This window comes from Cricetulus griseus, chromosome 7, assembly GCF_003668045.3.
Source record: "Cricetulus griseus strain 17A/GY chromosome 7, alternate assembly CriGri-PICRH-1.0, whole genome shotgun sequence".
In the NCBI taxonomy this organism is placed as follows: Eukaryota; Metazoa; Chordata; class Mammalia; order Rodentia; family Cricetidae; genus Cricetulus; species Cricetulus griseus.
Genome location: NC_048600.1, coordinates 69,652,199 through 69,664,845, shown reverse-complemented (window position 1 = coordinate 69,664,845; position 12,647 = coordinate 69,652,199). Strand labels below are relative to the sequence as shown.

The following is a 12,647-nucleotide window of genomic DNA, read 5'->3' as shown; positions in this document are numbered from 1 at the left end:
TGTGTTTAACAGCAGTTTCTACCATGTATTAAAGAAGAAATCACCATTTACTCACTAATCTGAAAGACATGGCTATCTTAACAGCACTATCAAACAATTATTTCCAAGTACATCTCTGTGAACACCTTGGTTTTCAACGATAGAGCATACTGCTCCCTGTTTAAAATATACATGAGGGAGCCGGGAAGTAGTGGCACAAGCCTTCAGTTCCAGCACTCAGGCAGGCAGGATCTCTGAGTTCACGTCCAGCCTGGACCACAGATCAGCCAGGTCTACACAGAAAAACTGTCTCAACCCCTGCCCCAAAAATTATATAAAATATGGGAGGAAAAATCCTTTCAAGTTCATTACTTAAACATTGGGTTTTTCCACATGCAACAGTGCCCACTGTCATAAGCAGTGATTTAATGTTCAGCCATTTCATATAGAGGGAAGACATTGGAAAGCCCTCACTCTTCAGATCATGGCACCTTTAATCTATCCCATAAGCATAGCCACCAAAATCTATTATCAAGAGAAAATGTGGTAGTCAAATGGGACATCAATGTTTTTGTTTTTTTGTTTTTTGAGTAGGGTGGGAAACAAGAACTGGTTCTATCAGGTTCTTTTATAAGTTTGTACCCTCATCTGGCTCATAGCTTTTGTTTTGTTTAGTTTTGGTTTTTTTTGTTTTTGTTTTTGTTTTTCAAGACAGGGTTTCTCTGTGGCTTTGGAGCCTGTTCTGGAACTAGCTCTTGTAGACCAGGCTGGTCTCAAACTCACAGGGATCTGCCTGCCTCTGCCTCCCAAGTCCTGGGATTAAAGGCGTGCTCCACCACCGCCTGGCGAGGCCCACAGCTTTTAATAAAAAAACAAACAAGCAGGGCTTTGGTGGCACACGCCTTTAATCCCAGCACACGGGAGGCAGAGGCAGGCGGATCTCTGTGAGTTCGAGACCAGCATGGTCTACAAGAGCTAGTTCCAGGACAGCCTCTCCAAAACCAGAGAAACCCTGTCTTGAAAAACCAAAAAAACAAACAAACAAACAAACACACAAACAAACAAAAGAATCTACAGTCAGGGCAGTTCTGAATGTGACCCACCCATCCCCAAAAAAACTGATTTAAAATATTTTTTTAAAGATTTCATTTATTATGTATACAACATTGTGCTTCCATGTATATCTACACACCAGAAGAAGTCACCAGATCTTTTAACAGATGGTTGTTAAGCCACCATGTGGTTGCTGGGAACTAAACTCAGGACCTCTGGAAGAGCAGTCAGTGCTCTTAACCTCTGAGCCATCTCTCCAGCCCCTTAAAATATTTTTTTAATGTGTGTGTGTCACATGTGCACTTGGCACTTATGGAGTTAGATGCACTGAGCACTTCTCCAGTCCTCTTATTTTGATTTTGTTAATTCAACTGTGTCATTCACCAACATGAACTTGGTAGATGATGTGGCCAGAGGAGCCCTGCCCTAAATGATTATGGAGCAGCTCCAGGTGGCACCAGGGGAGCAGTCTACCTTCTTGAAGGCTCAGCTGTGAAAGAATCAATAACAGATTCTGACTCTATGGGATTCAGATTTTCAAGGTAAGTAACTGGAAAATTCTCCACTCCCTCCTTAGAAACAGTCTCCATGCTGTGAATTCAGAGCCATCCATAAAGCTACTGAGATATGGAGTGCTCTGCAACCTCAACCATGTTTCATCTCTCCTTCAAGTGACACTGACAACTCATTTTTTCACAAAATGCATTAAAACCCTACTCCAAACCACTCTGTGAGCAAACATCTAGCTCCCACTGAGTCCCTGCTCTGACTTACCTCAACAGACTGTGGCCTAGGAGTAAAGCAAACACCCTTCCCTTTAAAAATAAACAAAACAAAAACCACAATAACTGAACATCAGGGATTCTCAGACATCACAGAAAGTCATGGTGGCTCATACTTCTCATCTCAGCACTTGAGAGGCTGAGGCAAAAGAGTTGCTGAGTTTAAAGTAGTCTACATTTTAAATTACTGTCCAACTAATCCATCTTTTTTCCCAGCTCAAATAGGAAGCATATATAACCAGAAATCCCTGAGAATGCTTTTCTCTCACTCTCCAACTAGTCAACTCTCAATTCTCTGAAGCAGATTAATTCTGTGTAGCCAGTCTGACCCAGAACTCGGTTTCCTCCAGCATTGGCCTCAAACACTGGACCTCAACAGGCTATCAACACCCAATTTCTGCCCAACACAAAACAATTCACAGATTCTTACACATCTGCTAGTTACTGTTCCATGGTGACAAATGGAGGCTGAATGCAAACCTGTGAAAACCATAACGTTCTATGAAAACCTGAGGCTCCAAGGTTCCCCCTGACTCAAGCCAGAGCTTCTGGTTACATTGTGTCCTTTCCAAAGAGCTTTTAGAAATAGCTACAAATATGGACAACACACACACACACACACACACACACACACACACACACACACACACACACACACACAGCCTCCATCCCCAATGTAACAGGCTAGCAATAAAGCTTCCAAGATCAGCACCAGGAAGGAGGCCAGCTAGATGACTTCAACTGGAAACAGCAAGTCTCCCCACACCCTGGGAGGGCTAGAGTCTGAAAGCAGCACAGACACCCTGTCCTAAGACAGTAAGAGCTCAATAGGCTGCTTTGAGGTCACTCTTACTTCTTACACTTTTTCCTAGAAGGGTAACCTCTGGGGGAGATTATGAATCCTACCCTTAAATCATTGATTTAGAGAAATCAGAAATGAAAGAAAATTAGCCTAGGAAAAATGAAAGGTTAAATAAGCCATTTTCACTTAAAGTTTAACATTCCAATAATGTTTTACAATGTTTTTTATTACTGTGTGTGCCAACACACGTTCTATGTGAATGCCATGTGTACAGGTGCCTTAGGAGGCCCAAATCCCTGGAGCTGGAGTTACAGGTGGTTGTGAATGACCCGATATCAGCCATTTTGCCAGCCCCCAACTTCACAACTTTATTAAGCAATCTGCAAAGCACCTACCCTTCCAAAAACTCAACCACTGGAATTAAGGCCCACTCCTTGAGATGAATGGTGAAATGCCTGACACAGCTCAGGGACCAAGAACCTGAGACCAAATTAAGACATAGACCTAGAGGAAAACCAAATACTACAGGTCTTCTAAAAGAACACAGCAATAAAATGACTCCTAATGACATCCTGCTATATCCATAGATAAGTCCCTTCCTTGCTCAGCCAACATCATATGCATAGTGAGAAATCTTAGAACATTCAGTCCTAAATGCTTCCCCTCAGGGCTCGGGGAGCCCTGCAGAGGAGGAGGTATAAAGATTATAAGAGCCAGTGGAGACAGGAGACACCAAGGAAACAAGGCCTTCCAGACACAACAAAGCTGACCCATATATTAACCACAGAGACTGTAGCCAAATGCACAGGGCCAGATGTGGGTCTGTGTTGAGAGGAAAGAGGACACAAGCCTCTACCCCTGACTCTAAGCTATCTCTAATAACCACTCACAAAAGGGAAACATTTTCTTTAAAGTCTCATGCATATTAGGGCAGTCCTGGTGCCCAGCAGTAGATGGCTAACACAAACTCAATGGTATTTTTGGAGGTTTTTGATCTCACAATCCTTTATCTGGGCTTTTTTTTTTTTAACCTTACAGATAGATCTTCTGCTTATATATTATGGTTTCTGACTTTGTTTTATGGGTTTTCTGTGTGTGTGAATGTGTGTATGTGAATGTGTGTCTCAGCATCTGTATGTTTCTTGGGCTTTTTTTCCCCCAGTCTGTTTTGTCCTATTCTGGTTTGTTTTTATTATTACTATTATTATATTTTAGATGTCTGCTTATGTTCTAATGAAAGAGAAAGAAACAGAAAGAATCTACTTTAAATAAAAGAAACTCAAATCACAAACACACAGGGCTGCAGGGTGGCAGTTGGAGGTAAAGTGCTCACCTGGCATCCACCTAGAGGCAGTCTCAGAACCACAAAAAGAAAGGCAGTGACACACCACACACATAAATCAATGATTCCTTGATTAGCACCAATTTCCTATTGGCTGGACTGACTGACTGGCTTGCAAGCTTCTACATAAACTTAAAACTTCTCACTTGACCTCAGGTTGCTGGATCTCATGACATCTTTGCTGGGATGGACAATGCTACTTACGACTCCTCCCCCTACATCCAGACAACCACCAGTGTCCACTCTAGTTGCTGACACGTGGGGAGTAGGAGCAATGAGAGGAGCTAGCCACCCCCAGCCAAAGTTAACAGTTCTGCTTACTCATTCCAAAAAAATCAAAAGTAACAAGTCAACAGCTTACTTTAAGTGACACTTTCAATGATTTTTTCTTTTTTTTTTTTTAAGCAACATGATATAATAAGAAGTTACTACCTAGAATGTACAGTGTCAAGGATAAATAATGTTTGGCGTGAGCAAGGTCCTGGGTTCAGTCCCCAGCACCAAAGGCAGAAAATCACTAAAGAACAACCCAGCTTGGGGATAGAGCACTTGCCTATAAAGTACAGGACTGAACAATGCCAGAAGAGCACGACACATAATCAGAGCAGAACTGGCAAAACAATGAAACCTATCACTTCTCAGGCAAGATCCCCAAAAGCGTGTCACTTCAGTCACTAACAAACAGCAAGAGTAGGTGCTAGTCTGCAAGATGGGGTCTTGAAAGAATAAACTACAATTCTTTCCTGGGCTTATTATATACAAAGAACTCACCCATGAGCATAAGACAAAAACAGACATAACTCCTGCCCTGTTTGTTGTATGTAAGGTTGGTGACATCAAAGGGAGACTGGCTGGGCTTCTGTGTATAACACAGGAACCTGTGGTGACCACATGCATATTTAAATGAATGAAAACTAAAGAAAAATAAAATAAAAACCTTAAAATCATCACTTACAAAAGTGAAAAACATTGACTGTGTCACATTAACTGGGTATGAGGGTCAATCTGCCCACCCAAGACCGTCACAATCTGTATAATAATCAAACCCAGTTCTAGGTGGACTGAGTCCAAGGCCAGCCTGGACTACATAGTGAATCTGAAACCAACTAAGAAGAGATCTAAAGAACCATTTTAATAATACAAGCCAATTGTCAAAAAGGCACTACATTAGATAGTAAGAAAAACATCTCAAAGCACTTTCAGAATCTGCAAAGTAAAGCCAGATGGTCTTCATAAATACACATGCAAATGCATTCTTTTAACAGGTTAGCTATGAAACAAATGAATGCATGCATGAACTTGGGCTCAGTGGAAGTGTCTACTAACGTGCACAAGGTCCTGGGTTCAACTCCCCATACTACAAAAAGAAAAAAATTACAGAAACACACATATGACTAATTGCAAGGACAGCACAAATACAAGTAAACATGTCACTCTATAAAGGAAGATAATATAATTCATAACACACACATACACAAAAATCAAACTCATGGGGATGGGGGAGAGATGCCTCTTTGATCAAGAGTACTTACTGCTCAGTAAGATCCCAGCACTAGCACAGGGTGGCTCACACCTATCTGTAACTCCGAACATCACAGATTCTGATGGTCCCCCTTTTGGCTTCTGTGGGCATCTACAAGTGCACTGCCCCCCCCCATCTTAAAAAGAGTCAAATCAAATTAGCAACAATAGCCAACCTTCCAAAGGCAACCTACATGACACCAAGTTAACCAAGATTTTTTTTCATCATTTGGCTAGAACCTAGGGAATGGCATTCTACCCTGGGGCTGTATACCCAGCCCTCTTTTCTTATGGAACAGGATCTAAGTTGCCCAAGGCTAAACTTGAACCTGGTGCCTCAGCTTCTTTAGCTCGAAGGGAATATAAAAAGGCACTGAGAATACTTTGGAGGGGGGAGGGGCGAGGTAAATAGTTCACTTCAGACCACTCCTTTTAAAGGCATGTGCTCTACTATCCAATTAAACCCTGATATAGCTGTCCATAAATTCCCCCCAGCACAAGGCAGGGCAGTGGTGGTGCTCACCTTTAATCCCAGCATTTGGGAGGCAGAAGTTGTGAGTTGAAGGCCAGCCTGGTATACAAAGCAAATTCCAGGACAGGCATGAGCTGTTACACAGAGAAACTGTCTCAAAAACAAAAAAAGTTAAGATAATACTGGACACAACTCAAAGAATAAAAATTAAGGAGAGGAGCTGGGAGTGCTGCAACCCAGCATTTCTTGAAAAACAAAACAAAAATAAAAGTGTCTGAAAAATACAGAAGGGAATGGGAATCTACACTGGGAATCTATGAAATCTTTCTCTTTTTTTTGGGGGGGGGAGTCTCACTATGTAGACCTGCTCTGGAACTCAGATCTACTTGCCTATCTGACTGTTAGGATTAAGGGTGTGCACCATCTTAGCAGGTTTATCATTTTTTATTTATTTAGTGTGTATGCTTGTGCTGCACACACACTCACAAGCACCCACATACATGGAGGTCAGAAGACAACTTACAAAGTTTGGAATTTTTTTTTTTTAATTTTCATTTTTTGAGACAGGGTTTCTCTGTAGCTCTGGCTATCTTAGAACTCCCTCTGTAGACTAGGCTGGCCTCACACTTACAGAGATCTCTGCCTCCCAAGTGCTGAATTAGAGGCGTGGAATACCACTGCCCATAAGGAATTCTTTAAAAAGCAATGCAAAGTATAAACTATCCTCTGAATAGTGTCAAAGTGTCATTTTGACTATTTTACAAATGTATCAAAAACACTAAAAACAAACACTGTGCACCCTAACACTGAGAATATAAAGTTGATATCAATTGTGTTCGAAGGTTATATACATTGTATCTCAATGTTTGAAACCAGGCTCTGGGAACTGAAACAATGTCTTCTAAAGCCCTGAGTAACTTTGTTACAGAAGTCAATCTCTTTAATAAGCAAGTGTAGCCCAGGCACTAGCTGTGTCAACCTGTCTCCTAAATTCTTTAGACTCCTACATGCCACAATCCCTCCAAAATTCTTCCAGATGAAAGGCTAATTTTAAGTTGATCAAGCAAAATACCCTGTTAATTTAATGCAAGGAAGAAAATACTTAAGTGATAGAAGCAGCCCAGCTACTTGGAAGACAAGTTCAAAGTCTGCATAGGCTCCAGAATTCAAGACCACCCAGGAAAACATGCAACTCAAATAGTAGAGACGACTGAAATCATAGTCAAGTCACAGTGCTGGCCTAGCACACACAAGACCCTAGGTTTACTGTCGACCTTCACAAAAAGAAATACCAAAAGGGGGGAGAGAGTGATTGTAGCAACAAAACATTAAGATACAAATAATTTAAAAATTAGATAGGATAACCAAGCAGTGATGTCTCAAGCCTTTCTTTAATTCCAGCTTTCGAGGCAGAGGCAGGGAGATCTCTTGTGAGTTCAAGGCCAACCTGGCCTACAAAGCAAATTCCAGGACAGCCATGAGTTGTTACACTGAGAAACTGTCGAGTAAAAAAAAAAGTTACAATAATATTAGACACAACTAAAAGAATAAAAATTAACAAGAGGAGCTGGGGGTACTGTAATCCAGCATTTCGGGAGGCTGAGACAGATCAAATTCAAGGCTAGCCTGGGAGACAGAGAAATCCTGTATCAAAACAACAAAAATGAACTAGGCTATAGGCGATCCTACCTCAAAAATAAAACCCAACTGGGTGTGGTGGTGTAAGCATTTTCTTTCAAGGCAAAGGCTCAAGGATAGCCTGGTCTACAAAGCAAAAGTTTCTCACAAACAGCCATAAATCTTAGCAGCCTTAGTATACATGCCTACAAACTACTAAAGTAAACAGTGGCATTTCCCTTCCCTTGGGTATAAGCTGGACTTAATTAGGGAAACACAGTAACCTGACACATGCTACCTGACCCTCCCCACACCATCCAGGTACAAGCTACAGTGCTATGGATGTGGTACAGACAGACCTCTGTGGTCCTTCTCCAAAGCCATAAACCCAACTCAGTCATAAGAAAGGCAAACCCAAGTGAGATCCTAAATGTCAAGGTCATGAAGGACAAAGAACAGAAACTCAGATGAGAGGAGACAAAAAGAGACAAGACTAAAGGATAAGGCATTTCGGGTAGATCCTGAAACTAAGAAAAGACATTTGCAGAAGGACCCAAGGAAACCGAAATGAAGCATATGTCAACAGGGTTTCACCAGCATCATTGGTTTTGTGTTGCAATTCTTCTATAAATCTAAAATTATCTCAAATACTAAGTTTTCCAGGAAGAAAAACTACAAGTCTTAACAAGCTGGACAATTTGCTTTTCTCTCCCTGAGTAGACAGCCCCTGCCCATTCTAAAAGTTAGCAGAGAACTAGTTAACCCATGTGTGAAAGCCCACACCTCAAGCCCAGCCTCAGGAGCCCAGGTAGCCTGTGCTAGACAGCAACACCCCAAAGTTTAGGGCTGCAGCTCAAGGGCAGAACACTAGCTCAGCATGCACAGGGTCATAATTCTGGTTTGATTCCAAGCACCACAAAAAAAGAAAACTGACTAAATGGAAAGGTGCATTACACTCAATACCAATAGCTCCTTGGATCCCACAATGCACAGGTAGACATGTCAGGATTTTTTTTTTTTTAAGATGGGGTCTCAAGTAATTCAGGCTGGCCTGAAATCCCTATGTAGCTGAAACCATCTTTTTTTTTTTTTTTTTTTGTTTTTCGAGACAGGGTTTCTCTGTGGCTTTGGAGGCTGTCCTGGAACTAGCTCTTGTAGACCAGGCTGGTCTCGAACTCACAGAGATCCTCCTGCCTCTGCCTCCCGAGTGCTGGGATTAAAGGCGTGCGCCACCACCGCCCGGCGAAACCATCTTTAAAATATCAGAAGAACCGGGGTTGTGGTTGAGCAAGAGTCCATATTAAGTCCCAATGTCAATTCACCACACCAAAGCATCCACTTAGTGACCAGCCACCAGAAATTGATACCTACAATGATGTGCCCCAATTACAGACACATTTCTCTCACTGGCCTTTTAATCTCTGCCTTTTATACCTAAAATGCAGCAAAGTCAAGACCTTCCTTCCTAGGCTTCAGCTTTCTGCTTTATAATGCAAATCATGCATTACAAGTATTCCTAGTTCAGCCCAGGGCTGGTGGGGCACGCCTTTAATCCCAGCACTTGGGAGGGAGAGGCGGACGGGTCTCTATGAGTTCAAGGCCAGCCTGGTTTACAAGAGCTAGTTCCAGGACAGGCTCCAAAGCTACACAGAGAAATCCTGCCTCAAAAAAACAAACACAAAAACACCAACAAAAAAATCCCAAGTATTCCTAGCTCTTAACCCTAACCTAGCTAGCATGACTAGCAACTCCCAGATAAAAGTTGCTTGCACATTAAAAAAAACAAAACAAAACAAAACTAAATAAATAGCAAATATGTCTAGCCAACAAACACTGGTCACTGAGGTGACAGCTGCTGAATCTAAATTTAATTCCTGAGCTTGGGCAGAGGTTCCCCCACTAACTGAGACAACTACAGGGGGAAGGGGACAGTTCTTTTTTGATTTTTTTTTTTTTTTGAGGCAGGGTTTCACAGTGTAGCTGTAGCTCACTATATAGGCCAGGCTTGCCTGGAACTCAGATCTACCTGCCTTTGTCTCAGAGTGCTGGAATTAAAGGTATGCCATCACCACTAGAGGCTTGAACTACCCATCTGACAACTACCCCTCAGCAATGTGATGTAATTTAAGTATATATTCTATTTGAGAACTGAACTTAAAAAAACTAACTAGGCAGTTTTATTACATTGACCAAAAAAATGGAGAAAAAGCTTGGTTTAAGTCACAAATTCTCAGCTAAACATGTTAGCATTGGACTCCTTCATTGAAAAAAAAAAAAAATGCAGCCAGGTGTTGGTAGCACACACCTTTAGTCCCAGCATTCTGGAATCGGAGACAGGCAGATCTCCGAGTTTGAGGCCAGCATGACCTACAGATGGAGAAACCTGAGCACCAGTAACTGGTAACCTCTGACCAGCTTGAGAGGGAGAAGCCTAAGGCTTCTATCACTATGCTGCATCTCACTTCTTTCTGGCAATAAGCTAAGAGTGAGTTTTTACATTTCCTATTCCTGCCCTACTAACCATGTCTGAGGCGAAGAGCACAGCTCTTTTAAAACAATGAGGATGAAATTAACAAAAGTTCCCCTCAATTAGATACTTTCACCTTAATATAGTTGACTTCAAGCAGTTAATAGAATCAGCTGGATTCAAACTTCTCAGGTTAAAGGCAGGTCACTACCTTGTTTTAAAATGTGATGAATTACTGCTATTAGCCTACCTGCAGGTTAACTGCACCAAGTTCCAAGGAAACAATGTTATATTCAGAAGCAATCCAGTAAATTCAGCACTCATCCTCACGTGTTCTTTTTTGTCACTTTGTATTTATTTGGAAAACAGAAACACAACATTAAACTTCTTTGGTTTTTAACCTTTTTTGCAAGGGTGTGTGCCTTGAGAGCTAGTCCCAAAACTTTTTAAGTCTTTTTATTTTTCAGATGGAGACATCTGCGATGACTTGAATCTACAAACTAACGTTTTATAAAATCCTGAGTAAAGATGACCCTAAACATTCAAAAATATAATCAGCACAAGGAAAGATAGGTTGACCACAAATCCTTAAAAACATCTTTGCAAACACTATGAGTCCAGCCAAATAAGGGCTAAAATAGTTGGGCTCGTCTTGGTGGGATACACCTTAACTCCTAAACTCAGGAGGATCTGAGTTCTTTCCATGCCAGTCAGAGCTCCATAGTGAGAATAAGTTGATCATAGATGGTTTGACAGGAGACCTAACTGCTGAGCTTGCCAACAAACCCAGTCAATGATTGCATTCCAATTCACAATCACTGGACACTGGACACCATCCCCAGCAATTTCAGATGTGACTTATTTGTGGCTCTGGTGATTGGACCTGGGCTTCCTGTATTGAATGCCAAGGGCTCCACCTTTGAGCTGGATCCAGGGTCCTATCCAATTTCAAACTTTCACCTCAACTCCGGTGAGAATTTAAACTCGTTTCCTTGAACTATAATCTTCTCAAAGTTTTTTTTTTTTAAGTTTGCTCTAATTCAAAACTAAAACATTAAGAATTAAAAGGGATCTGGAAAAGTCAAGACCTAGTGACAGAGCCTGACTTCCTGCTGGCGGGAATTTCCCATTACTTCTCGATGCCTTTCGGATCTGCTGAGGGGCACACTTGTTCATTACATTACACTGGCTGTATTTTCTTGTTTCTTCCAGAAACTAACCTGAAGGCGCATCTATCAACTCTCCATATAGGAATCCGTTTAGTTTCGAAGAAAGCCAAGTCCTCCTTTGTCATTCAAAACCCCACTTGCAACCTCCATTCTCCGGAGTCTGCCACGGGCTCGCACAGATGCCACTGCAGGTCTTCCTATGCTGAGGTTTGCACCGAGGTTCAAGAGCTCAGGGGTCAAGGGTGTCCCGCAGCCACCAGACAATCTACACAGATGCCTGTCCCTTCCCAGCTGAGGGCCTTGGTCCAAGTCACCCACCTCCGTTTCCAGGTCACTGTACCTACCTGATCGCGCCCAGGTGACCGGGAAGGGCGGGAAAGGAGGAAGCTGTCGGCATAGTGCAGGGGGCACACAGTGGGGTTTGGAGAGACAAAGTCTTGTAGCTGACTGTCCCTGCACCACTAAACCCTTGATCCCAGGGTCGCACGCCTCCGTTCTACAGACTTGGGAGGCGCGATCGCACTCTCAGCTTGGGGACTCCCCCCACCCCCATTCCTCACATCCCGAAGGCTTCCTTAAGTCCAGGCCCAGCTACATCAACCCGGAGAGAAGGCGCGCGCCGGAAGATGCGCATAGAGCACGCGGGCCACTCGGCCGCGTGACGCCCACCGGGGGCCCCATAAGGCCGTTGGCGCGGCAGACCACGCGCGGGGCCCAGGGCGCAGTCAGAAGGCCGCGCCGGCCGTTGGTGGGGGTGGGGACGCGCCGCGCGGCCTCCCCGGGTGTCCCGCTCGCGGACCCAGCGCCGCTCCCGCTCTGCCCGCACCCGCCCCGCCCCACCCGTGACCCACGTACCTGCGCGGCTGAGCGGGAGGACCGGGCTGATGCGCGGGATTAGGTGGCGGCGTCCCTAGCGCGATGCCGCGGCACGCGTGCCCGCCGCCAGCTATATAGCCGCGCTCAGCCCAACATGCTGCTCCGGGCCGCTTACAGGGACCAATGGCCGCCCCGCCGCCGCGCCTCTTGGTCGCGATTGGACGGTGCCTTCGTCCAGGGGCCGGGCTCTTGAGTGGCTGCCGCATCTGCCTATGACTACGGGATCCAGAGCCCAGATGGACACGAAGCCTCACCAATACTTGAATGGACTATGAAACTGAGGGCGGGATGCCCTGTGAGCGACACCCAGACAAACCAATAACTGTACACACCCACTCTCATTGGCTTACATATCTTCCTCTGGGCGGAAACCCTCGGTTCAGGCAGGAGCGGTTGATCCACAAGGTGGGGCCCGTGTACTTTGGGGAAGTAAACCCCATGCAACTAGGAGGTGGGGCGCGGGGAGCAAGGAAGCCACCAGCCAATCGCAATGCCAGGTGGAGCTGATTGACAAGGAGGGATGGACCTCTCCAAAGACAGCCCCAGGCCGCCGTGCCCTCTGGGGCG

At 44.0% G+C, this 12,647-nt stretch overlaps 1 protein-coding gene and 1 non-coding gene across 2 annotated transcripts in view; both read right to left on the bottom strand.

Annotated features, from left to right (window-relative positions):
• Positions 1-12,215, bottom strand: part of G3bp1 (G3BP stress granule assembly factor 1) — a 28,732-nt gene extending 16,517 nt beyond the window's left edge. The window contains exon 1 of the mRNA XM_027427449.2: positions 12,060-12,215. The gene's annotated coding sequence lies outside the window, so the exon portion shown is untranslated. The remainder of the gene's footprint in view (positions 1-12,059) is intronic.
• On the bottom strand, positions 402-541 carry LOC113836835. Its single transcript, XR_003487356.1, has one exon. It is a non-coding gene; the product is annotated as a small nucleolar RNA SNORA29 (small nucleolar RNA).
• Positions 12,216-12,647: the final 432 nt, after the last annotated feature.